General features: G+C 34.6%; 1 protein-coding gene across 3 annotated transcripts in view; it reads left to right on the top strand.

The window, feature by feature from the left end:
* LOC101895265 (arylalkylamine N-acetyltransferase 1) overlaps positions 1 to 25,983 on the top strand; it is a 125,199-nt gene that overhangs the window by 11,736 nt on the left and 87,480 nt on the right. Inside the window, exon 1 of one of the 3 annotated variants that reach the window (XM_059128597.1) lies at positions 260 to 273. The exons of the other annotated variants lie outside the window; for them this stretch is intronic. The gene's annotated coding sequence lies outside the window, so the exon portion shown is untranslated. Of the gene's footprint in view, positions 1 to 259; positions 274 to 25,983 lie in introns of those variants that run through there. 3 annotated transcript variants of the gene reach the window in all.

Consider the following 25,983-nt stretch of genomic DNA (forward strand, 5'->3'; position numbering starts at 1 on the left):
GTTGGCACCATAACTCTGGAGAGAGTAGAAATTTGAAATTTGACTCATCCTGAGCAATATGGGTCTACTGATGTGGTTCCGCCCCCTATAAAATTAAAAAAATTACAGCGGTCAGAGCACCCGATTTATATTAGATTTAGGTGAGTTGCAAAAGTATACAAATTTTTGTATCTACCTCACAAAAGGACGAAACTTTGAATACAGTGTCTGAAGTACTTAAAACTTCTCATAGGTTTGGTATTCAAAAAAAAAAAAAAAAAAAAATAAATTAAAATAAAATAAAAAAAAAAAAATAAATGTATTCGGAATTCAACGAAAAATATAAAAAACATAATGCTTATTTCATACGCATGCCATTAATAACGCTGTGCGACTAAATTAAATTGTTTCCAAAATTTCCGATAATTATGAAAGTAAAGCTAAAAATAAGTGTCTCGCGTATTGGAATTTTAATATATTGATATAGTGTATATATTATGAAATTGGATGAAGAATACTTCCTTATGTTACTTATGAAGCTTGAAAAAATGTATTTGGGTTTTTTTTTGCCAAAATTGTTACCAAAATCAAAGCAATCCTACAAAAAACAAAAAACGGTTTTAAATATAAAATCTGTATTTATATCCTTCAGGATTGTGTAGGGGTATATTAACTTTGTCATTAAATTTGTAACTCCTATGCTAAATAATATCGACTTATTTATGCCCTTTCGTCTGCCTGTGTACCAAAATGAAGTAAGTGAAATAATTATACTCAGATATGCAGGGTAAGATAAAAATAACTGCAACAAAGTCAAACGACATAATTTTTACATATTTTTTTTTAAATTTTATTGAATGAGTCCTGTTGGAATGTCTGAGGTCTGCGGCCAAAATGTTTGCGTGCCCAAGGCTTTAATACATCTTCCAGAATATTTTCGCGATAATATTCGGGTGGAGAGCGACCATCGGCTGTGATGGCGCTCCACACCATCACCATGGTCGGCGCTTGAGTAGTGGTTGCCAACCGAATGTGCACATTTTTAGCTGACCTCTTTGGCAAGTACATACGATCATATTGTTTGCTTACAAACTGCTGGACAACGAATGTTTGCTCATCGGTGACAACCAAATTCGGCAGTTCACCACTTTCGGCCAAGTGAACCAACTCTTTAGCTCTTTTGAGTCTATTTTCTTTCTCTTGCGATGCAAGTTCTTGCACTTTGTGGAATTTCAATGGCTTTACCATGAGCTCATTACATTAATATTTGCCGAATGGAATATTGCGATATGTTCAGCTCACGCGCAATTTTTCGGCCACTGCGATGCGGGTTTCGATTAAGTCGCTTCTTTACTTTTCGAACCATTTCTGCTGATGTTGTTGTTTTCTTTCGTCCACTTCCTTGACGTCGGGCTACGCTACCTGTATTACAGTAACGAGCGATGGTACGAGAAACAAAAGATTAATTCATATTTAAATGCTGGAGTCCTCTAACGATAGCCTCTTGTGATTTTCCAGCCAAATATAAAGAAATCACACTATCACGCTTGAATTCCATCACGAAAAACTTTTTTTCTTGAAAATTCTCAACAGAATGCTTTTATACGCTTGTCAACAATGTAATGAGCTGTCACTGGAATAATTTTAACAGCTGTCGGACGAGTGGCTTAGACAGCAGTCTGAAGTTGGTTGCAGTTATTTCATCTCACCCTGTATATATAACGGTTTAACTGGATCAAAATTTTTTCCTGGTTTTGCAGTCGATCTACAGGTCACAATTAAAAACCAATCGACACGGAATTTTGATCCTAATAGACAAATTGAACGTCACAGATCTACTTTATCCCGGCAGTAAAGTATTTAGTACTTATCATGCCCTTTCAGTTCGAATTTCTGGTTCTACCCTTTCGTTACCTTAATACATTTCTGATGGCTAATTAGGACCAGTTTCTTCTAGTTAATTAGGAATAGTTTTAATGCCAATTCAGGACTTATTGCAGGCATACACTCCTACATCATAATGGGATTACAACTCAAGCGTATTATATATGCATAGTGCTCAAAAAACTTAACATCTAATGCATCTCCACTTACTCCCATTAAAAACAAGTAAAAAAACAATAAGTTCGGCCGGGCCGAGCACTTGGAACGAATTTGGCAATTTTCAAAAAAATGAAATTCGTTAAAAATTCTCTTAAAATCTTAAAAATACCGAATGTAGCCGTTATATTAGGGTCTATACGACGACGTGGACCTGCATAGGCAACTTTTGTCATAAGCCATTACAATATTCAAATGCGAACCTTGAAAAAAAAATTCGGTGAGTAGTGTAAAATCATTAAAATGCCGAATATAGGGAAGTACCACTATATGGGGGCTATACGAAAACGAGGACCTGCACGGACTATAGCTATAGTATACATTACGAACTTCAAATACCAAAATTGAAAGAATTCCGGTGAATAGTGTCGCTAAAATCATCAAAATGCAGAATATCGAGAGGTACCGTTGTATGGGGGTTATACGAAGACGTGGACCTGCACAGACAATTTTCTGTCTTAGGCTGTAGTATCCATCATGAACCTCAAACACGGACCTCTGTAATAGGCTGTAGTATCCTTTGCGAACTTCAAATACGAAATTTGAAACAATTCGCTAAAATCATCAAAATACCGAATATCGGGAGGTACAGTTATATGGAGGCTATAAGAAGACGTGGGCCTGCACAGACACTTTTCTGTCTTAGGCTGTACCATTACGTACTTCAAATACCAAATTTGAAACAATTCGGGTAAATAATGTCGCTTAAATCACCAATATACCGAATATCGGGAGGTACAATTATATGGGGGCTATACCAAACCGTGGATCTACATCTCCCATTTTCAATACCAAAAGTCCTGTGGACATAATACACATTTGAGTAAAATTTTATCAACCTTCTTCATTTTGTTTGGAAGCTAGGGTGATTTCCACAAACGAACAAACGGATAGACCGAAGGACATCACTAAATCGACATAGACTTTTATGCTGATCAAAGTGTATATATATATTACGTTATGGGATCTAAAATGTATATTTTGAGGTGTTACAAACGGATGTACAAACTTAATATACCCTCCATACTATGGTGGAGGGTATAAAAAGGAAATGTAATTTTAAAAAAGCATTTTCTGTAATTTTCCTTGTAAAATTTCACTGCGTTAAAAACAGGTTCCCATCTCTGAAACAAAAAAATATATAAATATATATAATGTATATATACATTTTGACAATAAGATGTTGCCAAATAAATAATTTTGAAGAAAAATGTAAAAATATGAGTATGTGACTCTACCTTCTTAAGTGCTTTCAACTTAACTTTCAACTCAAACAACTCTCAAATATTAATTTCGCATATAAGCCCCAGAAAAATTGTTTCCTCAATAAACCAATCGTTAATTTCATTCCATAGGGTATCACTAAAGAGTATCGCGTGGCAGTCGCCTTATGTTACTTGTCAAATTATGATTTTCCGTCAAGATGGGAAATATCTGAAATTTATTTTTTCCAACACATTCATTGCATACCAAATGCCATTAAATTGAACAACTTTCATTTGCATGCTTTCTTTCATTCCCTACTCACTCAGCAGCAAAAGAAAAAAAGAAAAAACACGAAAAATAAACGAGAAAAACATAGTGGGAAAATATTTCACACAACTGGATTAGGTGTTGCATGTTTTAGGTGAAATTATGCTAATTTTGCTTGTCAAAAGAATAATACACAAGCACCACCTCTCTTTCTAATGCTCGTTGGCAACAAAAACTCTTGCACACACACGCACACATTTGTGCTTCAACTTCGAGTATGAGTAATGTTGTTCTTCATACTCACCGGCATCCAGCTGGAATACTGCCTTACAAATAAAGTATACGCCAGAGGGTAAAAGGTGTGAGTGTGTGTGTGTTAAATTCAATCATTGTTATGCGTTCGCTGTGTGTTAACGGGGAGGGTGTGCGGAATATCTCGCCAGCATTTCACCAAGTCTGACGAAGCACATCTGTACAAACCGAAACAAAAGCAAGTCACTCAAATGGTGTACGTGAGTAATTGTGAAAATGTCTTTGTGTCAGACCATGAAGTGATTTATCAAAATGAAAGTTTTGACTTATCCCTCTGCAAATGAACAGCTGAACTGTTACCATTTGTTGTTGGGAATTCCCCTTTGGAATGTTTGAGGAAATTTGTTTGTAATTTCAATAAATGCTATTGTAAGCGAGTGGGCGGGGTAGGATTTCTCATTAATGTTGTGTTCATTGAAATAAGTTGGTAACAGGGGAATTCCTCTGTAGTTCAGGGGGTATTTTTACGGACACATTCGTAGTAACTTATGTGTTGTTTTAAAGGTTATAGAAAACTTGAACTAAACAATCGATATAAATGAGTAGTGAATAAGATACGAGATTACTCTGAGAACGTTGAGCACTCAATTTTTGACTTTAAATTCAATTCTAATTTTATCTAAAAATATTTTTAAGCAAGTGCAACAAGCAATGCCTACAGCCGTGCGGGACCGATGATGTGATACTCTACAACACTACAATATTTTAGAAGCCCCCTTATGTCCAAATCCATTTTGTAAGATTTCGGTTTTGAAATTATGTCATAGAACATTTCCCAGATATTACTCTTTGCTTTTTCACCAGGGTCATTTGCCCAATATATGCCCAATATTTACGCACTCCGTCGTGCTGTTAGTTGTTGTGGTCCATTTTACTGCTAATTCAATGGCCATTCAAAATGGCAGACTTCTTCGCTGTCCTTAACTATCTTCTCAGGCAAAATTCCGTGTCGATTGGTTTCAATTTTGTAATCAGGAAATTTTCCTGTTTTTGGTTTATTTGAACCCTTAAATATTTTGCGATCATCTCCAAATGCAAGAGACCCCTCTGTATCTCCAAATTTAGACTTGCTTGTCTATTGGCATTTGAAGTTCGTAATAGATACTACAGCCTAAGACAGAAAATTATCTGTACAGGTCCACGTCTTCGTATAGCCCCCATATAACAGTACCCCCGATATTCGGTATTTTGATGATTTTAACGACATTATTTACCGGAATCGTTTCAAATTTCGCATTTGAAGTTCGTAATCGATATTACAGCCTGTGACAGAAAATTGTCTGTGCAGATCCACGTCTTCGTATAGCCCCCATATAACGATACCCCCCGATATTCGGTATTTTGATGATTTTAGCGACATTATTTAACGAAATCGTTCCAAATTTGGCATTTGAAGTTCGTAATAGAAACTGCAGCATAAAACAGAAAATGGGCTATGTAGGTCCACGTCTTCGTATAGTCCCCATATACCCTACCCCCCGATATTCGGTATTTTGATGATTTTAGCAATATTATTTACCGGGATTGTTTCAAATTTCGCATGTGAAGTTCGTAATGGATACTTCAGCCCATGCCAGAAAATTGTCTGTGCAGGTCCACGCCTTCGTGTAGCCCCCATATAACGGTACCCCCTATATTCGGTATTTTGATGATTTTGACATTATATACAGATTTTTCTTCAAGTTTCGCATTTAAATATTGTAGTAACTTATGACAAAAGTTGCCTATGCAGTTCTACGTCGTCGTATAGGCATTCGGTATTTTTAAGATTTATTTTATTTTTTTTTGTTTTTTGGAAATTGCCAAATTTGTACCAAATGGTGGAGGGTATTAAAAGTTTGGCCCGGCCGAACTTACAGCTTTTTTACTCGTTTGTTACTCTTTCCGAAAAAATAAAAACTTGAATAATATTATTTAAATTTGAGGTCTGAAAATTAAATTTTGATTAAAAAATTTGTCAAATTGATGTAATTGTACATTTTGAGTACTACAAAGGCATCAAACGAACTGTGGGAACGAATCTAAAATTTTAAGGTTGATCTTCCCTTACGAGGTAGCAGGCAATTTCTAATATCCTCATATATCTTCAAATGCATACATAGACCTTAGTAATACATAATCTCATAATTCTTAGTAGGATTTTCTTATGAGTTTGGCACATTATATTTCCGAACTTTTTTTTTATTTTTTCTCTACCATTTGCATTGACAAAAATTTAATTTGTGTAGTTTCTATTTACACAAATACTCTCCCCCAATACAAGTGAACGAAAATCTAATAAACTTTTTAATTAAACAACATTTCATTACTCATTTCCAAAAGTCAATTAAACTAACAAAAGAAAATGAAAGCTTCATTTATGTTTTGTAAATATTTGCTCAATCAACCGTAAAAAGGATTAAATGATCCATGTGGCTGGAATTCAATATATAAACGACAAAAAAAGGAAATAAAATATACGTACACACACAAACACACGGCAATATATTTCTATTTGCCCATGCTTCAAACAACAGAGCATTGAAATTTGTCTACCTTACCAAGGGAAAGTAGAAAAACAACAATGTCAAAATAGTTTTATTAGGGTGGAATAGTTGAGTTGTATTGTAAGTTAAGATTGAAATAGATATTTCAAATTAAAAATATATATTTTTTTAACTCGATGGGCCACAAAAAATAATATATTACTAGCAAGTGCCCACTATTTTGTCTGCGAAAGCTGCTTTATATTTTAGATTCGTTCAAGTTCTTTTTAGGCCATTTTAGTACTCAAAATGCACATTCTTTCAGATTGACGAAATTGTTTTTTATACATTGTATTAAATGTTCGGACAATCAAGGTTTTTATATTATTTAAGTTTCTTTTCGAGAAACTGTTTACCTTCTACACCAAAAAGCTTTTAAAACTGTTCATGTTGAAGTATACCGAGGAGGATATTAGTAAACATCCCATTTTTTTCCAAAACTATTTCAAAGTCTCCAATTGTGAACCCTAGAAACCAAGAGTGACCTCAATATAAAATTTAAGAATTTAAGCTTTATCCTTTCACTTAATACCAAATTTAGTAACTAAATGTACGCATATCCAAAAATATCTAAATCTCTCCATCCTAGACATCATCCAAAATTATAATCATTTAGTACTTTTCGAAAAATTCTAGTACGCATTTGCAAACCCAACATCAGTTCTCAACACCAGATATCAAGACTGATCTCAATATCAATATTAAGAATTTCAGCTCTACACATTTATACAATACCAAATTTAGTACCATTTAGTTCTTTTCGTACTCCTCTATATCTTAACCACAAACACCAATAGTGGCATCTATATCAAATTTCAGGATGTCAGCTCGATTCCCTCACCCAAAACCAATTTTGTAACATTTAGTACGCATATCCAAATAAATCTATCCATTATAGATACCAACATTTATCAAAAATTAGTACCACTAAGTACTATTCGTAGAATAATAGTACATATTTCAAAAATCACCTCCATGTCACAATCCCAGATATAAACCGAGACCTGAATATCAAATTTCAGAATCTTATTCCTATCCCAAAGACCAAATGTATTGCCATGTAGTACTTTTCGTACAATTATAGTACACATTTGCTAAACCACCACCAGATATCAACAGAGACCTCAATATCAAATTTAAGGATTCCCGCCTTCACCCAAAAAAAAAGTGTAGTACCTTTTAGAGCTTTTCGTACAATATCTTCTATATATTAGCCACAGACATCAACAGTGGCATCTATATCAAGTTTCAGGATTTCTGCTTTTTTTCTCCACCCAATAAAATTTTTTGTGAATTTTAGAATTTCAGCTTTTATCCTTCGACAAATAACAAATTTAATAACATTTAGTACGCATATCCAAAAAAAAAAAAAAAAAACACATCTCTCCATCCTAGACACCAGCAGTGATCCAAAATCAGTACCACATAGTAATTTTTGTACCACTATCCCAGTCACCAATAGAGCCCTATCCCTTTACTTCATTTCGAACAATTATAGTAACCATTTGAAAAACCACCTCCATATCTCAATTCCAGATATCATCAGAGACCTCAATATCAAATTTGAGGATTCCAGACCTATCCCTTCACCCATTAGTAAATATTGTACCATTCAGTACTTTTCGTACAATTATAGTACATATTTCTGAAACCACCTCCATATGGTCAGGTTTCATCTAGTACAGCGATTCTAATTCTCAATTTCAGATTTCAAAAAATATTTGTTTAACCAACAAAAATTGTACCAAAATTAATACAATTTAGTACTTTTCGTACTGTTATAGTACAAATTTTCCAAAATCACCTCCATATCTCAATTCCAAATATCATCAGACACCTAAATATCAAATTTGGAGATTCCAGCCCCATCCCTTCACCCAATACCAAATTTCTTATACACACATATTTACCCTTTCCCAAACCACCTACATTTGTCCAGGCTACATATGAACATAAACTTTAATACCAAAATTGAGATTTCATGCAATACCACACTGTATCAAATATAGTACCTTTTGTGCACTTGTAGTACCCAATTCCAAAAGCACCTTTTTATCACAAACTAAACACAAACAGAGATCCCATTAACAAATCTTCGAAATTCCAGCTTCATCCGTTCACCCTAAACATAACTGTACTAAATTTAGTACCATTTGGTATAGTTCGCACACTAGGTACACATTTCCAAAACCAACTTCATATATCAATCTTACTTTCCAACCTTGATTCTCATACTAAATTTCAAGTTTTTAGCTCTATCTGCCATTTTTGAAGTTTAGTAGCATTTTAGAACTTTTCGAAACCTTCAAGTTCGAATTTAGAAGAACCCTTTGGTACATTTATCCAGCACTCCATCAGTGACTCTCAAACCGTATTTCAGAACTCTAGTTCATTATAATGCAAAGTATTGAATTTTTAGTACTTTTCGTATCCTTTGAGTACGTGTTTCGAAAAACCAGCCTTATCACACGCCTACGCACCGACTGACTGTCTCTAGTGCCAAATTTTAAGATTGTAGTACCAATACAAACTTTCAAAATTCCAGCTTTATCTGTTCCCCCTAATCCAAATTATTCCAAATTTAGTACCATTTAGTAGAGTTCGCACACTTAGTACACATTTTAAAATCACCTTCATGTATCAAACTTACTTTCCAACCTTCATTCTCATACCATATTTAAAATTTTTAGCTCACCCGTTCACATAATACGAAATTGTACCATGTAAAACATTTGGTACCATTTTATAACTTTTCGTAACCTTAAAGTTCGAATTCCTTAATTGTTTACCCCTGAGTATGTGTTTCTAAAACCAGCCTAATTTTTTAAGTCATAAGAAAATTGGATGGTCGTTTTAATATTTTCTAACCAGGCCAATATCTTAAATACACACACTATATGTAATACACAATGTACACAAAACATCTAATAGCAGCATAAAAGCAAAGGAAGTCTTTCCAACCGGAAGGAGAGAAAGAGAGTGAAAAGTAAACAAAATCAGCAATTCAATCAAATCGATACTGTGTTTCATGCTCACACAGGAAATGTATATACATACACACACACAAGTCTACATTGCCCTGCATGGTCCCATAGAAAGGACTTTACTATCATTATTGTAAAGTCCATAAGGAATGTTTAACTTAAACATGGCAAATAGAGCCGAGTAGAGCCAAGTCCACCAGCAGCTGGAACAACAACAACAACACCAGTTACCAGCAACAGTCTGGTTGTCGTATACAACATCTTGTTAGTAAACGAACCAACAAATTGTGGTCGTTCACCACAGAGAGATGGAGAGGGGAGAGAGAAACTGGGTGAATGGATGGATCTATATGCTGTAGATGAGGACTATTTGCTTTTCGTTGCCTGAAGGTAGTTGTAGTTTTTATTGTTGTTGTTCGTTTTCTATGCTTCGTACATGAGTCGTATGGACTTAGTAATGGTCAGCAGCAGAAATGGTTTGTTAGTTTGAACGACACTCTAAGCATTTCTGAGTTGTTTTGTAGATTGCGTTCTGTGCAGGGGATTATTTTATTTTACGAGACCGCTTTCGAAATGAATGTTTAAGATAGTCTTTAAAGGGAAAGTATTTTTTTTAACTTGTTGTTAGATTCTGCTTTTAGATATAAGTGAGTATTTGGTTTCGCTTTAATTAATTCTTTTTGAATTGCGGAGATGAGATTTTCTGTTTTTCAATAGGCTAATTGGTTAAGTTAGTAAATATATGGCAGAGAAGAAACAAAGTGTTCTATGAAAGCTAAATTGGGTTTTCTTTAAATAAAAATATGAGAGTATATCAATGGTCTGCTTGAGAAAACCCAAAGGTCCTCTGAGAGAGAATCAAATGACTTTCTGAGAGAAGAGAAGTTCTTGTGGTCTTCTATGAGAAGACCTTATGGTCTTCTATGAGAAGATCTTGTGGTCTTCTATGAAAAGAACATGTGTCGGGTACTTATTTTGGATTTTATGAGATACATATATTTATTTTAAATTTTATTGAATGAAAGCAAAAAATGTCAGAAATAGCATCAAATTTTAGAATAAGTTTAAATTTTTTCGAATTGGTCACTTTTGGCACGAATTATGGCCAATAAAACCATCACACGCTGTCCAAATTTTGCTCTGCGGTATTTTAGCCCATTTTCGGCGAAGCGCTTGCTTGAGGTGATCGACACTTTGGTATTTTTTAGTGCCAACCTTGCTTTCCAAAATACTCCAGACACAATAGTCCAACGGATTGGTATCCGGAGATTTTGGTGGCCATTGTGCGCTCATTTTGTAACCATTCTTGAGTGGCGCGTGCCGAGTGCGATGGTGCTGAGTCTTGTTGGAATGTCTTAGGTCTGCGGCCAAAATGTTTGTGTGCCCAAGGCTTTAATATATCCTCCAGAATATTTTGTTTGTTTACAAACTGCTGGACAACGTTTGTTTTCTCATCGGAGAAATCCAAATTCGGCCAAGCGAAGCAAATCTTTAGCTCTTTTGAGTATATTTTCTTTCTGTTGCGGTATAAGTTCTTGCACTTTTTGGAGCTTCAATGGCTCAACCCCGAGCTCATTTTTCAATTTTTGCTGAATGGAATATTGCGATATGTTCAGCCATATATGTTCGGCCACTGCTACGCGGTTTTCGATCAAGTCGCTTCTTTTCTTTCGAACCATTTCTGCTGATGTTGCTGTTTTCTTGCGTCCACTTATCACGGTATCGAGCGATGGTACGACACACAAAAGATTTATTCATATTTAACTGCTGTAGTGCTCCAACGATAGCCACTTGTCGTTCTCCAGCCAAATATAAAGAAATCACGCTTGAATTCCGTCCCGAATAACTTTTTTTCTGGAAAATTCTCACCAAAATTATTTTGTACGCTTGTAAACAATATAAAGAGCTGTCACTGGAAAAATGTTAACAGATGTCGGACGCGTGGCTTAGAAATGACAGCAGTCTGAAGTTGGTTGCAGTTTTTTCATCTCACCATGTGTACGTTCTGTAGTCATATGGCTGAGGTTATAATGATGGCATTTATCGGTTTTGTTCTAAACTACTTATTTAATGACTGTTGCTGTCGAATGACATGCCTATATTAAAATAATAGGATTGGATGCTGCTTTATAATTAGTTGCTGGGGTCAAAATGTACTTAATAAACCCATATTTTGGTATTATTTTCGGATTTTTTGCTGGGTATTAGGCATTCCTACCTTGATCCGGCTAGGTATTGCTGTTATATATACGTCACGATTTCTCGAAAAGAAAATGCTATATAGTATTATTTCAGGGGGCAATTTTCTTATAATTTTATCACAATGAAAAAATGATGTATTTTAATGTTCGTAATTTTTTTTAGGCAAAATTTACTTTTTTGAATCGGAACAGAATATTAGCGGCAAACTCAAATATCATGTGAACACATGTCTTGCCTTGTTCGTATGAAAAGGGCAGCTGTACACAAGCATAAGAGTAAAATATAATAACTCACATCTAAATACAAAAGAGATACATTTGTAAGAATCTTCAAGGAAATGGATAAACGCTTGTGTGTCCTTTTTTGATTTAAAGAAGAAAAATAAATTTACTGAGTACCATACACACGCTAACATAACTTTCTTATGTGTATGTATAAATCAATTTAGAAAATGAAGAATATAACGAAAGTTACTATACGTTTTGTAAGCAATTCTCTGTAATAACTTCTGAGACATTTTTCTGCTTGAATATCCTTAAGAGGATTATGAGATTAATAAACTTGAACTTTATCGTCGTGGCACGTTTCATGTTTACTTGTTTGCTTGTTGTTTATGGATGGAAATGTTTATAGGATTTGGATTTGCTGAGTTTTATTATAGGAAAACAAGGATATCAGAACGTAATAACAATTGTCTTCAAAGTCATAGAAAAAACGTCCATTGAACACATTGTGGCTTTCAAGGCCGTTTTAACATATTAAATTGTATTTAAGCAAACATATTTCGAAACATGTCAAGTTGAGATAATTATAAATGTTGTAATAAATTGCAGAAAATGTGCTTATGCGTATAGTTGGTAATTGTATCGCATTACATTTAATTTGTTAATCATTTTCCTTAATACCGGTCATACACTATTAAATACATACTAGCTGCCTTATCAGTTTTCATAGAGAGACGTGTAATACAATGAAGTTGTTTTTAAAAATAAAATATTTATTTGAGTTATGGCATTAGTCGAAGTGAAATAATTACTGAAATATGTTCGATATTATCAAATAAACGTTTAAAAAATCAAATTTGTTCTACAGACCTCTTATATAGGCTTAGAACTGAAAGCAGATATCTGTAATTGACTTATAATAGGGTTGTGTAAATCTAGTTCATAACTTAGAACAACAGTTGCCAAACGTATGAATGATTTCGAACTTGTCATGCATTTTATATCACTCATACGCAGAGTTCATTCAAATGACAGGAGTTCACGAAACTAGATAAGAAACTAGTTCTTTCGAACTAGACTGGCACTACTCTAAATTTGTATATTTTATTATACCCTACACCACAAGGTGGTCAGGGTATTATGTCTTTGTGCATTTGTTTGTAATAGGCAAAAGGAAACGAGATAGACCCATATTTTTTTTGATGATCTGCATAGAATCACATTCTGAGTCGATTTATGCATGTCCGTCCGTCTGTCTGTCCATGTATTGTTGTAAACAAAGTACAGTTCGCATTTATTGCCCTATCCAGATGAATGTTTGCTCAAAGCCGTGATATGCACTCTGTACAGATCAGAGTACATTTGCTAAATTTTATCGAGATCGGTTCAGATTTGGATATAGCTCCCATATATAACTTCGTCCGATTTACCTTTGATTGTGCACCAAACGTCTAATATTTGTCCAAATTGGATGGAATTTGGCACTTACGACCGAATTAAGTCTATAAGCTAGTATGTCAAATTTGTCGAAGATCGGTTCAGATATAGCTATAGCTCCCATATATACTGTTCATCCGATTTGTTATATTTGTTACCCACATCCGTAATATGCACTCCGAAATATCTTTGCCAAATTTTATCGAGATCGGTTCAGATTTGGATATAGCTCCCATATATTTTTTTCCGATTTCAAATTAATTGTGCACCAAATGGGCAATACAAGTCCGAATTTAAAAGATACAAATGCTTCGGCCTTTGAACTTTAAATTATAATTATAATCATAGCGTGTATGATTGAATTCTCCCATAAAAACTTTTAATTGTTATGTGGAGCTCTACTAAATTAGCGAAGTGGTGTAGGGTATCATAAAGTCGGCCCCGCCCGACTTTAAGACTTTCTTTACTGGTTTTTCTTCGTAATTTACTTCTAAAATTGTGATCTGAGCAAATATAGATATTTGTTGGAAAATATAATTGTTTCAATTTTTTAAAGCCGAGTCGATTTGATGATGTCCGTCTGTCCATATTAATTTGTAATAATTTGAAATTACTCTACAGGATGCAGTTATAGCCCGATCTTCACAAAATTTATGGTCAGAATAGAGAGGCGTATTGTTTTTGGAGATGATCACAAAACACGAAATGGATCAAAAACAAAAAAATTCACTAATTTTGCAGTTGCTCTACATTTCAACATTATGGAACCATCAAGAATCAAGAAGTAAAAAGCTGTAATTTCGGCCGGGTCGAGCTCTTAATACCCTTCACCATTTGGAACGAATTTGGAAATTCTCAAAAACAATAAAATTCGTTAAAAATTCTGTTAAAATCTTCAAAATACCGAACGTAGCTGTTATATTGGGGTCTATACGACGACATAAACCTGCATAGGTAACTTTTGCCATGAACCATCGCAATATTCAAATCAGTGAATAATGTTGCTAAAATCAACAAAGTACCGAATATCGGTAGGTACCGTTATATGGGGGCTATACGAAGACGTGGACCTGCGCAGACAATTTTCTATATTAGGCTGAAGTATCCATTTCGAATTTCAAATACCAAATTTGAAGCAATTGCGGTGAATAATGTCGCTAAAATCATCATAATACAGAATATCGGGAGGAACCGTTTTATGGGGGCTTTACCAAAACGTGGACCTACATCACCCATTTTCACTACCAAATGCAGACATAATACACATTTGAGTACAATTTCATCAATCTACTTAATTTAGTTCAGAAGCTAGATCGACATGGAATTTTATGCTGATCAAGAATATATATACTTTGTGGGGTCTAAAATGTATATTTCGAGGTGTTACAAACGGAATGACAAACTTGATATACCCTCCATACTGTGGTGGAGGGTATAGAAATAATTTAGGACAGGTCTATCAAATTGGATGGTAATCGGATAATGTTTAGAGGGTGAAATTGACCGTAAGTCTAAGTTTTTGGAAATTCGTACTAAAAACTTACGAAAAGTACTGAAATGTACTAAGATTTAATACTTTGTTTATTTTAACACTTTGTATTGAACACACGGAATGAGCTAGAATTTTGGAATGAGAGTCACTGATGGAGTGCAGAATAGATTTCTAAAGTGTTTTTGGAAGTTCTCACTTTATGGTTATGAGAAGTTTTAAAATGACACTAAACTTCTAAAATGGTAACATTTGAACTGATAGACTTAAAACTTAAGACTTGACATGAGAATCAAGGTTGGAAAGTAAGTTTGATATATGAAAATGGTTTTGGAAATGTGTAACAAGTGTGCAAAATGTACTAAATGGTACTAAATACTTTAATTTGGAACAGCTTGGTTTATGGTGAACGGATGCAATGGAATAGCACGAGGACCAGACTTGCGTAGACACGGAAATGTGTACTAAGTGTGCGAACTGTACTAAATTATAATAAATTTGTTACAATGCGTTTTGAGTGAACGGAAGAAGCTGGTTATTTGAAATGTTGATATTGGGGGTGACTGTTGGTGGTAGGTTTGCAATAAAGAGGTTGTTTTGAAAATGTTTACTACAAGTGCACAAATGAAATAAATAGTACTATATTTGGTACAATTTGGTATTGGGTGAACAGATAGTGCTTGAAATCTGAAATTTGATATTAGGATCGCTTTTCATATGCAGCCTGGACATATGGAAGTGGTTTCGGAAATTTGTACTATAATTCTACGAAAAATACTTAATGGTACTATATTTGATATTGGATGAAGGGATTAGATTACTAATAACATCTATGTTTGAGATTTGGCGGTGGTTTAGAAATGTGTCCATATTTGTACGTAATATACTAAATAGTTCAAATTTAATATTGAGGTCTCTGTTGGTATCTGGAATTGGGATATGGAGGTCGTTTCGAAAATGTGTACTATTTTAATTCGAAAAGTTTTGAATGATATTATATTAGGTATTGGGTGAAGGAATAGAGCTGAAATCCTGCAATTTGATGTAGATGACACTGTTGGTTTTTGTGTGGATAATATATGGAAATGGTTTGAGGTCTCTATTTGTATTTGGGTTTTGGATCACTGTTAGTGTCTAGGATGAAGAGATGTAAATTGTTTTGAATATGCGAACTAAATATCACTAAATTTTTTATTAGGGGAAGGAATAGAGCTGAAAATCTGATATTGAGGCCATTGTTGGAATCTAGGGTTTACATATGGAAACGTTAAAATAGTTTTGGACAGAAAAATTGGATATGCTTTCACTAATATTGTCCTCGGTAAAATTCAAAATGAATGATTTCTGGCTTTTTGGTGTGAAAGGTAAACATTTCCCCATTATTCTTTCCGAAAAAGGAACAGAAAATAATATTAATAATATGTACAACTTTGAAAGCCTGAAAATTTAATACGCTGTATGAAGTTTTGATTAAAACATTCTGTCAAACTGGACAAAATGTGAATTTTGAGTACTAAAAAGGCCAAACACGAATTGTTGGATAAATCCAAAATTTTAAGGTGAACTTTTCGCTGACGAAGTAGCAGGCACTTGCTAGTTTCTCATATATGAGACTAATAGGTGTTATCATAAAATATCATACTCATGCATTATTTAAAGGCCTAGGCTAGAGGTGGCTGTTATTAATTTAATATTGCTCAAACAAAAGGTGTATGTTAAACGTTTCTATATGAAAATTGTCTTATATTCAATTTTATCCTAGGTTAAAGCAATTATTTAAAATTTTCATTCAATTAAGTCTATGCAATGTTTCCACCAAATCAGTTACACTCCTCACTTTCTGAGATTTATGCTTTTGACCACCATTCATTTGTCCATTTTTATTGGATTAATTTTAAAAACAAGTAAAAAAACATTAAGTTCGGCCGGGCCAAACTTTTAATACCCTCCACCTTAGGGTAAAAGAAACATTAGAAGAAATGTGTCAAAAACCATTAAAATGCCGATTATGGGGAGGTACCGTTATATGGCGGCTATACCAAAACGTGGACCTATAATTACAATGTTTCGCCACCGGAGCTGGAACCCATTATGACCCACAAATACCAATTTTTAGACAAATAAGTGAAAAAATGTGGCAAAAACCATCAAAATACCGAATATGACCATTATGACCAACAAATACCGATTTTCAGACAAATCCGTGAAAAAATGTGGTAAAAAAACTAAAATACTAAATATCGGGAGGTACCTTTATATGGGGGCTATACCACAACGTGGACCTATACATGCAATGTTTTGCCACACGCTCAGGGACCCGCTATGACCTACAAATACCAATTTTAAGACAAATCCATGAAAAAATGTGGCATAAATCATCAAAATACCGAATATCGGGAGGTACCGTTATATGGGGACTATACCAGAACGTGGACCGATATATCTCATTTTCAATACCAACCATCCTAGACACAATGCAAATAGCTCTGCTAAATTTTGGAGCTCTACGTCAAATAATGTGGGCTGTATCGTGATTTCAACAGACAGACAGACAGACGGACAGACAGACAGACAGACAGACAGACGGACATCGTTAAATCGACTTAGAATTTTATGCTGATTATGAATATATATACTTTATGGGGTCTAAAACGAATATTTAGGGATGTTACAAACGGAATGACAAAGTTAATATACCCTCCTTTCCAAGGTGGAGGGTATAAAAATTTAATAGGACCAATGTTTTGAAGTGTATTATGGCTTGTTATTTATACTCTCCGCCATACTATGGAGGGTATATTAACTTTGTCATTCCGTTTGTAACTCCTCGAAATACTCATATCAGACCCAACAAATAGATAGGTAGATAGATAGAAGGCTAAAATTATGCACACATGTTTATTTTGCCAGTAGGCATGTTAAGTTCGTAAATGGGCAATGTAGGTCCACATTTTCATATAGCCCCCATATAACGGTACCTCCCGATTAGCGACATTATTCACCGGAATTGTTTCAAATTTGGCATTTGAAGTTCGTAATGGATACTACAGCCTATGACCGAAAATTGTCTGGGTAAGTCCACGTCTTCGTATAGCCCCCATATAACGGTATCTCCCAATATTTGGTATTTTTATGATTTTAGCGTCATTTTTCACCGTTTATTTCAAGTTTCGAATTTGAATAGGGAAATGGCTTATGGCAAAGGTTACCTATGCGGGTCCATGTCATCGTATAGACCCTAATATAACAGCCACATTCGGTATTTTTAAGATTTAAACGGAATTTTTAACGGATTTTATTTTTTTTAAATTGCCAAATTTGTTGCAAATGGTGGAGGGTATTCAAAGTTCGTCCCGGCCGAACTTACAGCTTTTTTATTTGTTTTTAATTAAAAATAACATTGTTGGAAGTTACTCCAAATATTGTCGTTATATTGTTATTTGTTCTAAATTACACATTGTTTTCTAGCTTCTTATGCCACTATGAGAGCTTTTCATTATAAAAAAATATAAAAAAATATTTTAATACTAAAAACAAGTGATAAAAAGTTTAATTTAAGTGTATTTTATTTAATAACTTAGAAATTTCTACATCAAATTATGAAGTGTTTGCTAGAAACTCCAGTGCATATCCCAATTAAATTTTAAAATTAGAGCAAACATTTTTACGTCATAACAAATCGAATGGACACGGGCCAAGTTTTTTATTTTATCACTTACCGGCAATCTTATCTTGAAACTATAAAGTTTTTTTTTTTTTTTTTTTTGTCAAACAATAAATATATAGATGTGAAGTGCATTCAATAACTCAAATATAGAGGTTGGAAGTGCTATCATGCCACGAGTTGGTACTCATTTTGCGATAAAGAATTTAATTTAGTGCTTCTGGAATTTCTAATAAAATTCAATTTTTACGTAATTGAAAACCAAGATATGGGCTATGGAGTTAACAGTAATTTATTATAAGCCTTATAATTTATTTGTTCCTTTCTTAAGAATTCTTGTTAGCATTACTTTAAAGAGAAATTAAATTGTATAACTTCTGTCTTCATCGCAAGTTTTATAACATTCACACATCGAACGTGTTGCACCATAAATCTGTCAAACAGCCAAGTTGTTTGTGCCAAGTTTATTGTATGCCCGAAGCAACACTTTTGTCTTTTGTTGTTATTTTTGCCCCTCTCTAAAGAACAAATAATAAACTTCCAGTGCCGTCTAAGTACTTCGAAGCAAAATGGGCATACTTGTAAGCCTACTTGGCTTTGTTTTTAGCCAGTTTACACCCGTCCACCCTTCCCTGTTGCACCCATTCATTTGTTGACTTTCAACAATCCTTACGAGAAGAGTTTATGTTCCTTAAACTCTTGTTGTTGTTGTTTTTTGTTATACATCCGACAGATGTTGCTGCTATTTTTATGCAAAGAACAAAAAAAGTGCCATCCGGCTGCTCAGAATAAAAGTAATATGAAAACAACAGTTATTATTTTCAATATAGCCAACAGCAGCAGCAGCAGTGCCAGAAAACAGGATGCTCAACGGAAACAGAAGGTCTAGGAGAAACGTAAAAATAATCAGTGCAACGACATAATCTTTGGGTATTGTATAAGTCGACTGTAGATGTTGGCTAAGATTATTTGTAATGTTTTTCTAAGGATGATCCAAAATTTGATGTCCTTTTACACTTTGGCTAAACTTCTGGATCATCACTAGCAAACTATTACTAATAACCATATATATTGGAAACTAGCAAGTGCCCGCTAATTCGACTGCGAAAAGTCCACCTTAAAATTTAATATTCGTTTCATGTTAGGCCTTTTTAGTACTCAAAAGATTGCCGAGGGGGATATTAGTAAAACCATTGCACAATTGACCCACACCCAACTTTTTATTCAAAACTATTTCAACATCTCCATATATAAACCCTAGAAACCAACAGTGACCACAATATCGAATTTCGGTATTACAACCCTATTCCACTCAAAACCAAATATAGTGCCTTTTCGTACTTGTCGTACAACTTTTAGTACACATTTTCAAAACCACATCCACATATCTTTGCCACAGACACCAACAATGACCTAAATATCCAATTCGTACCATTTAGTATTTTTTGTACAGATATAGGACACATTTCTAGCGCCAAATCTCAAACACAGATACCATCAGTAATCTAAATATCAAATTTCAGGATTTTATCCCTATCACTTCCAAGACCCAATTTCGTACCATTTATTGTAATACACGCATCCAAAACCACCTCCATATCTCAATTTCGAATACAAGCAGATACCTCAATATGGAATTTGAAGATTCCAGCCCATCCCCTTTACCCGATACCAAAATTTAGTACCATTTAGAAATTTTCGTACAAATATAGTACATATTTTTGAAACTACCTCCATATTTCCCGGCTGCGCATGAACAGCGACCCTGATACTAAATTCCGGATTTCAACCACTATCTTCATCCAATACCAAATTTTACAAATATAATACTATTTAGTACTTTTCCTACAATTTTAATACACACTTCCAAAATCACCAACTCTATCTCAATCCCAAATGCCATTAGAGACCTCAAAAACAAATTTGACGATTTGACTCCTTCACCCAATACCAAATATATTACCATTAAGTACTTTTCCTACAATTACAGTATACTTTTCCAAGACCACCATCATATGTTCAGGCTACATGTGAACATCGACCTTAATACCAAATTTCAGATTTAAAGCACTATCTGTTTATCCAATACCAAATTGTAATAAATATAGTACTAATTAGTACTTTTCGTATACTTGCAGTAGACATTTGTAAAACTACCTATTTATCACAAACCTACCACCAACAGCACTATCCGTTCACATAATACCAAATGGTACCATTTTAGTAGCTTAGTAACATTTTAGAGCTTTTCGAAACCTTCAAGTTCGAATTTACAAATAACCCTTTGGCACATCTATTCTGCACTATATCAATGACTCTCATTCCAAATTTCAGAATTCTTGCTCATTCCAATACAAGGTATTAAATTTTTAGTACATTTTAGTACAGATCGCACACTTAGTACACATTTCCAAAATTTTCTAAAATTAATTCTGATACCGCATTCCATATTTCAGCGCATTTCATATGCACACTACTAAGTATTTTTTGTACACTTTAGTACTTTTAGAACCCTTTAAGTACGAATTTCTGAAAACCTAGCTTTACCACACGTCTACGCCCCAAGACTTACCCACATGCAATATATCAAGATTCTAGCTTCTGCCATTTCTTCTGAGCATTGATTCTATAGGGCGAGATAAAAAAATTGCAAAAAAGTCAATCGCCATAATTTTTAATTTTTTTTTAATTTTATTGAATGAAAGCAAAAAATGTCAGACATAGCATCAAATTTAAGAATAAGTTTAGATTTGTTCGAATTGGTCACCGTCACATGCTGCCCGAATGTTGCTTTGCGGTATTTTGGTCCATTCCCGGCGAAGCGCTTGCTTGAGGTGATCGACACTTTGGTATTTTTTAGTGCCAACCTTGCTTTCCAAAATACTCCAGACACAATAGTCCAACGGATTAGTATCCGGAGATTTTGGTGGCCATTGTGCGCTGGAAATGAAGCGAGGAACCTGTTGGAATGTCCAAGGTCTGCGGCCAAAATGTTTGCGTGCCCAAGGCTGTAAAACACCCTCCAGAATATTTTCGGGATAATATTCAGTATTTATTCTGATGCCACGGTCGATTAATACGAGCGGAGAACGGCCATGGGCTGTTATGGCTGCCCACACCATCACCATGGTCGGCGCTTGAGTTCTTGTGGCCAACTGAAGGTGCACATTTTATGCTGACCTCTTTAAACAAGTAAACACTATCATTTTGTTTTTTACAAACTGCGGGACAATGAATGTTTTCTTATCGGAGAAAACCAAATGCGGCAGTTCACCATTTTTGGCCAAGCAAAGAAACTCTTTAGCTCTTTTGAGTCTATTTTCTTTCTGTTGCAATGTAAGTTCTTGCTCTTTTTGGAATTTCAATGGATTTACCCCGAGCTCATTTTTTAATATTTGCCGAATGGAATATTGCGATACGTTCAGCTCACGAGCCGTTTTCAACTACTGCAACGCCGGTTTCGATCAAGTAGCTTCTTTACTTTTCGAACCATTTCTGCTGATGTTGCTGTTTTCTTCCGTCCACTTCCTTGACGTCGGGTTACGCTACCAGTATCGCGGTAACGAGCGATGGTACGAGACACAAAAGATTTATTCACATTTAAATGCTGGAGTGCTCTATCGATAGCCACTTGTGGTTTTTCAGCCAAACATAAAGAAATCACATCATCACTAATAACCTTTTTTCTGGACAATTCTCAAAAAAATTCTTTTGCACGCTTGTAAACCATTAACAGCTGTCGGATGAGTGGCTTAGAAATGACAGCCTGAAGTTGGTTGCAGTTTTTTCATCTCACACCGTACTAAGTATTTTTAGAACATTTTAGTAATTTTAGAACCCTTTTAGTACGATTTTCTGTAAACCTAGCTTTATCACACGTCTATGCACCAAGGTTTACCCTCCTGCAAAATATCAATATTCTAGCTTCTGTCATTTCTTCTGGGCGTTGATTCTAGATCTATGAATAGATCACTTAAATGACTCTATGAAATATCAAGGATTTTAATTTTATTGAATCGTTTAAGAAATGTTTTGTAACTTTTAACCCATTTAAAATTTCAACTCCTGATTGTTCCTTGATCTACATATGTCAACGATTGCACAAAACGATGCTCCATTTACTAACCCAAATTCCCATAAGGATATTTTAATGAGGTCTCAATTATGTTTTATGTAGGGAACTTGAGAGCCATGCTTCACATTTAATGCTTTCTTGATTGCCAACTAACATTCCTACTTCCTTTCATCCTTTCTCTTTCCCCCCTCCGCAAGCAGAAATACCATACAAACAAACCCTTCGTGCATGGTTGCGTATGAATGCCGTGTTAGGTAATACCCTGAGAGAAATTAAGGAATTGTCTGGCAAAATGTATGAGTGTGGGTGTGTGTGTGTGAGTGAGCAAGTGTTGTTATGCCCGGAGATAAAATTGTGCTCATTCATTGTTCCTAGTTAGCAGTTGTTGGTATTGCTCTTTTACTAAGCCTCCATCTACTCCTCCTCGTACATTTAAATTTAATACCATGCCATTTGTAGAAATTTTCTCAGATGGAAAAAAGTAGATAGGATTTCTATTTAGCTAAAGATTTCAATGTGTACATTGTGTGTGTGTGTGTTTGTATGTACGTACGTACGTGTGAATGTTAAAAATGTGTTGTTATCAGTGTTTTCAAACAAACACTCTCAGTTTATGGTTATGTTGAATATGCGAATGCTGAAATGGAAATTGATTTGATTGGGGATGAATGGTTTGTGTCGGGGAGAATGCAGCAAAGGAACATATAAAAAGGGGCATTCATTCTGCCATTCATTGTCATGACACCAGACACTGACTACTTGACTTTTATGGGATTAGCTTATTTTGATGCACAGCGAGTTCAGTTTTATTTTATTATTTTCAATTCAAAAAAAAAATGTTTTCTAAATATGTAAGTAGGCACGTCGTTGATGACTTTAAAGGGAATGCCAGGTGTGATTGACAATTTGTGTTTTGTATTGTATTTGTAATTAGCTTAATGAATAATTAAATTATGTTTAATTAAAATAGCATGACACAAATAAAATTCAATTAAAGAAAATAAAAAATTGGAATGAGGCGTTGGCAGTTAGAAGTTCCACGAAAAAGTTGTATTTTTAACTCGCAACGTAAACTGAATATAATATATTAGTAATGTTGATATTAAAATAAGCAACCAATATTTTCTTCCTATCTCTACAGATGAAATTCCAGATAATGTGTAGCAACTTAACAGACCAAACAATTCTTAAGGCCTACTGTAAACTAAAAACTCAAAAGATTTTTCTACAACTAAAAAACCATATCTTTTCATATTCCTTATTTTGAAGATATCAGTTATTTTTTTTTTACAAAATTGATCTAATAAAGGTTCTTAAGTTAGTTAAGTTGTATCAAAATGCCGAATATATATAGGTACCGTTATATTGCGGCTACACGAAGACGTAGACCTGCACAGACAATCTTCTGTCATAGGCTGTAGTATATATTACGAACTCCAAATACAGAATTTGAAACAATTCCGGTGAATAATGTCGCTAAAATCATCAAAATACCGAATATCGGGAGGTACCGTTATATGGGGGATATACGAAGACGTGGACCTGCACAGACAATTTTCTGTCACAGACTGTAGTTCCCTAAATACGAAATTTGAAACTACTCCGGTGAATAATGTCGCTAAAATCACCAAAATAATGAATATCGGGGAGTACCTTTGTTTGTTTGGGGGCTATACGAAGGCCTGGACCTGCACAGACGCCAAATTTGAAACAATTCCGGTGAATAACGTCGCTGAAATCATAAAAATACCGAATATCGGGTGGTGCCGTTATTGGGGGGTCATACGAAGGCGTGGACCTGCACGGACAATTTTCTGCCAGAGGCTGTAGTATCTATTACGAACTTGAAATACCAAATTTGAAACTATGCCGGTGAATAATGTCGCTAAAATCATCAAATATATCACCGAATATCAGGAGGTACCGTTATATGGGGGCTATACCGAAAGTCCTGCAGACATAATGTATATTTGAGTAAAATTTTATTAATCTACTTCATTTCGTTCGGAAGCTAGAGTGATTTCCACAGACGGAAACGCGGACAGACGGACGGACATCGCCAACATAGAACTTTATGCTGACATTTATGGGTCTAAAATGTATATTGCGAGGTGTTACAAACGGAATGACAAACTCAATATACCCTCCATACTATGGTGGAGAGTATAAAACTTAACATACCCTCCATACTATGGTATATGATTCGATGTGTGAAGATTAATTCATGCAAGTGTTGACCGTGACTGCACCTCAAATGATTCAATTAATAAAAGACACTGACGCAGTTCTTCAATGAAATGCTGTTTTTTTTTTCAATATCTTGTCTAAAATCTTCCTTATATAAAATAGGTTTGAGGTTTTCTATAGATATTAGACCGATGGAAGGTTTTATACAATTATTCTATGCATCTCCTATAAAACTTCTATTATGGAAGATTCTTAAGGGTATTTTAAAAGTCTTCTGTAGACAAAATATCAAACAAATCCTCTTTAGATAAAAAAAACCTTCGAGAGGTCTTCTAAAGATTGGCACCCTCAATAAATTGAAGTCCTTACAAAGCTTTTTATACCCTCCACCATAGTATGGAGGGTATATTAAGTTTGTTAGTTATATTCTTGATCAGCATAAAATTCTATGTCGATTTAGCGATGTCCGCCCGTCTGTGGAAATCACTCTAGCTTCCGAACGAATTGAAGTAGATTGATAAAATTTTGCTCAAATGTATGTTATGTCTTCGGGACTTTTGGTATTGAAAATGGGCCATGTAGTTCCACCTTTTGGTATGGCCCCATACAACGGCATTTTGATGATTTTAGAGACATTATTTACCGGCATAGTTTCAAATTTTTTATTTGAAGTTCGTAATGGATACTACAGCCTAAGACAGACAATTGTCTGTGCAGATCCACGTCTTCGTAAAGCCCCCATATAACGATACCACACGATATTCGATATTTTGATGATTTTAGGGAATTTATTTACCGGAATAGTTTCAAATTTGGTATTTGAAGTTCGTAATGGATACTACAGCCTACGACAGAAAATTGTCTGTCTTCGTATAGCCCCCATATAACCATACCTCCCGATATTCGGTATTTTAATTTTATCGACATTATAAGTTTCGCATTTGAATATTGTAATGGCTTATGACAAATGCTATCGACGAAAGTTCATGTCGTCGCATAGACCCTAATATAATAGCTACATTCGGCATTTTTAGAATTTTATCAGCATTTTTAACGGATTTTATTGTTTTTTGAGAATTGCCAAATTCGTTCCAAATGGTGTAGGGTACTCAAAGTTCGGCCCGGCCGAGGTTACTGCTTTTTAACTTGTTTATTGATAACAACTTTTAGTATGTCTTTCATAGATATGACATTTTTTTAGTTCATCTACAGCTAGAAGACTTACTATTGCTCTTGTATGGAAGGAAGATCTTTTATAATTGGAATATATTCGACTGGATTAAAACCTTTATTTGAATATTATATTGACCCTATATTCGACTGGATTAAAAC

Source organism: Musca domestica, unplaced genomic scaffold (assembly GCF_030504385.1).
Source record: "Musca domestica strain aabys unplaced genomic scaffold, Musca_domestica.polishedcontigs.V.1.1 56, whole genome shotgun sequence".
Classification (NCBI taxonomy): Eukaryota; Metazoa; Arthropoda; class Insecta; order Diptera; family Muscidae; genus Musca; species Musca domestica.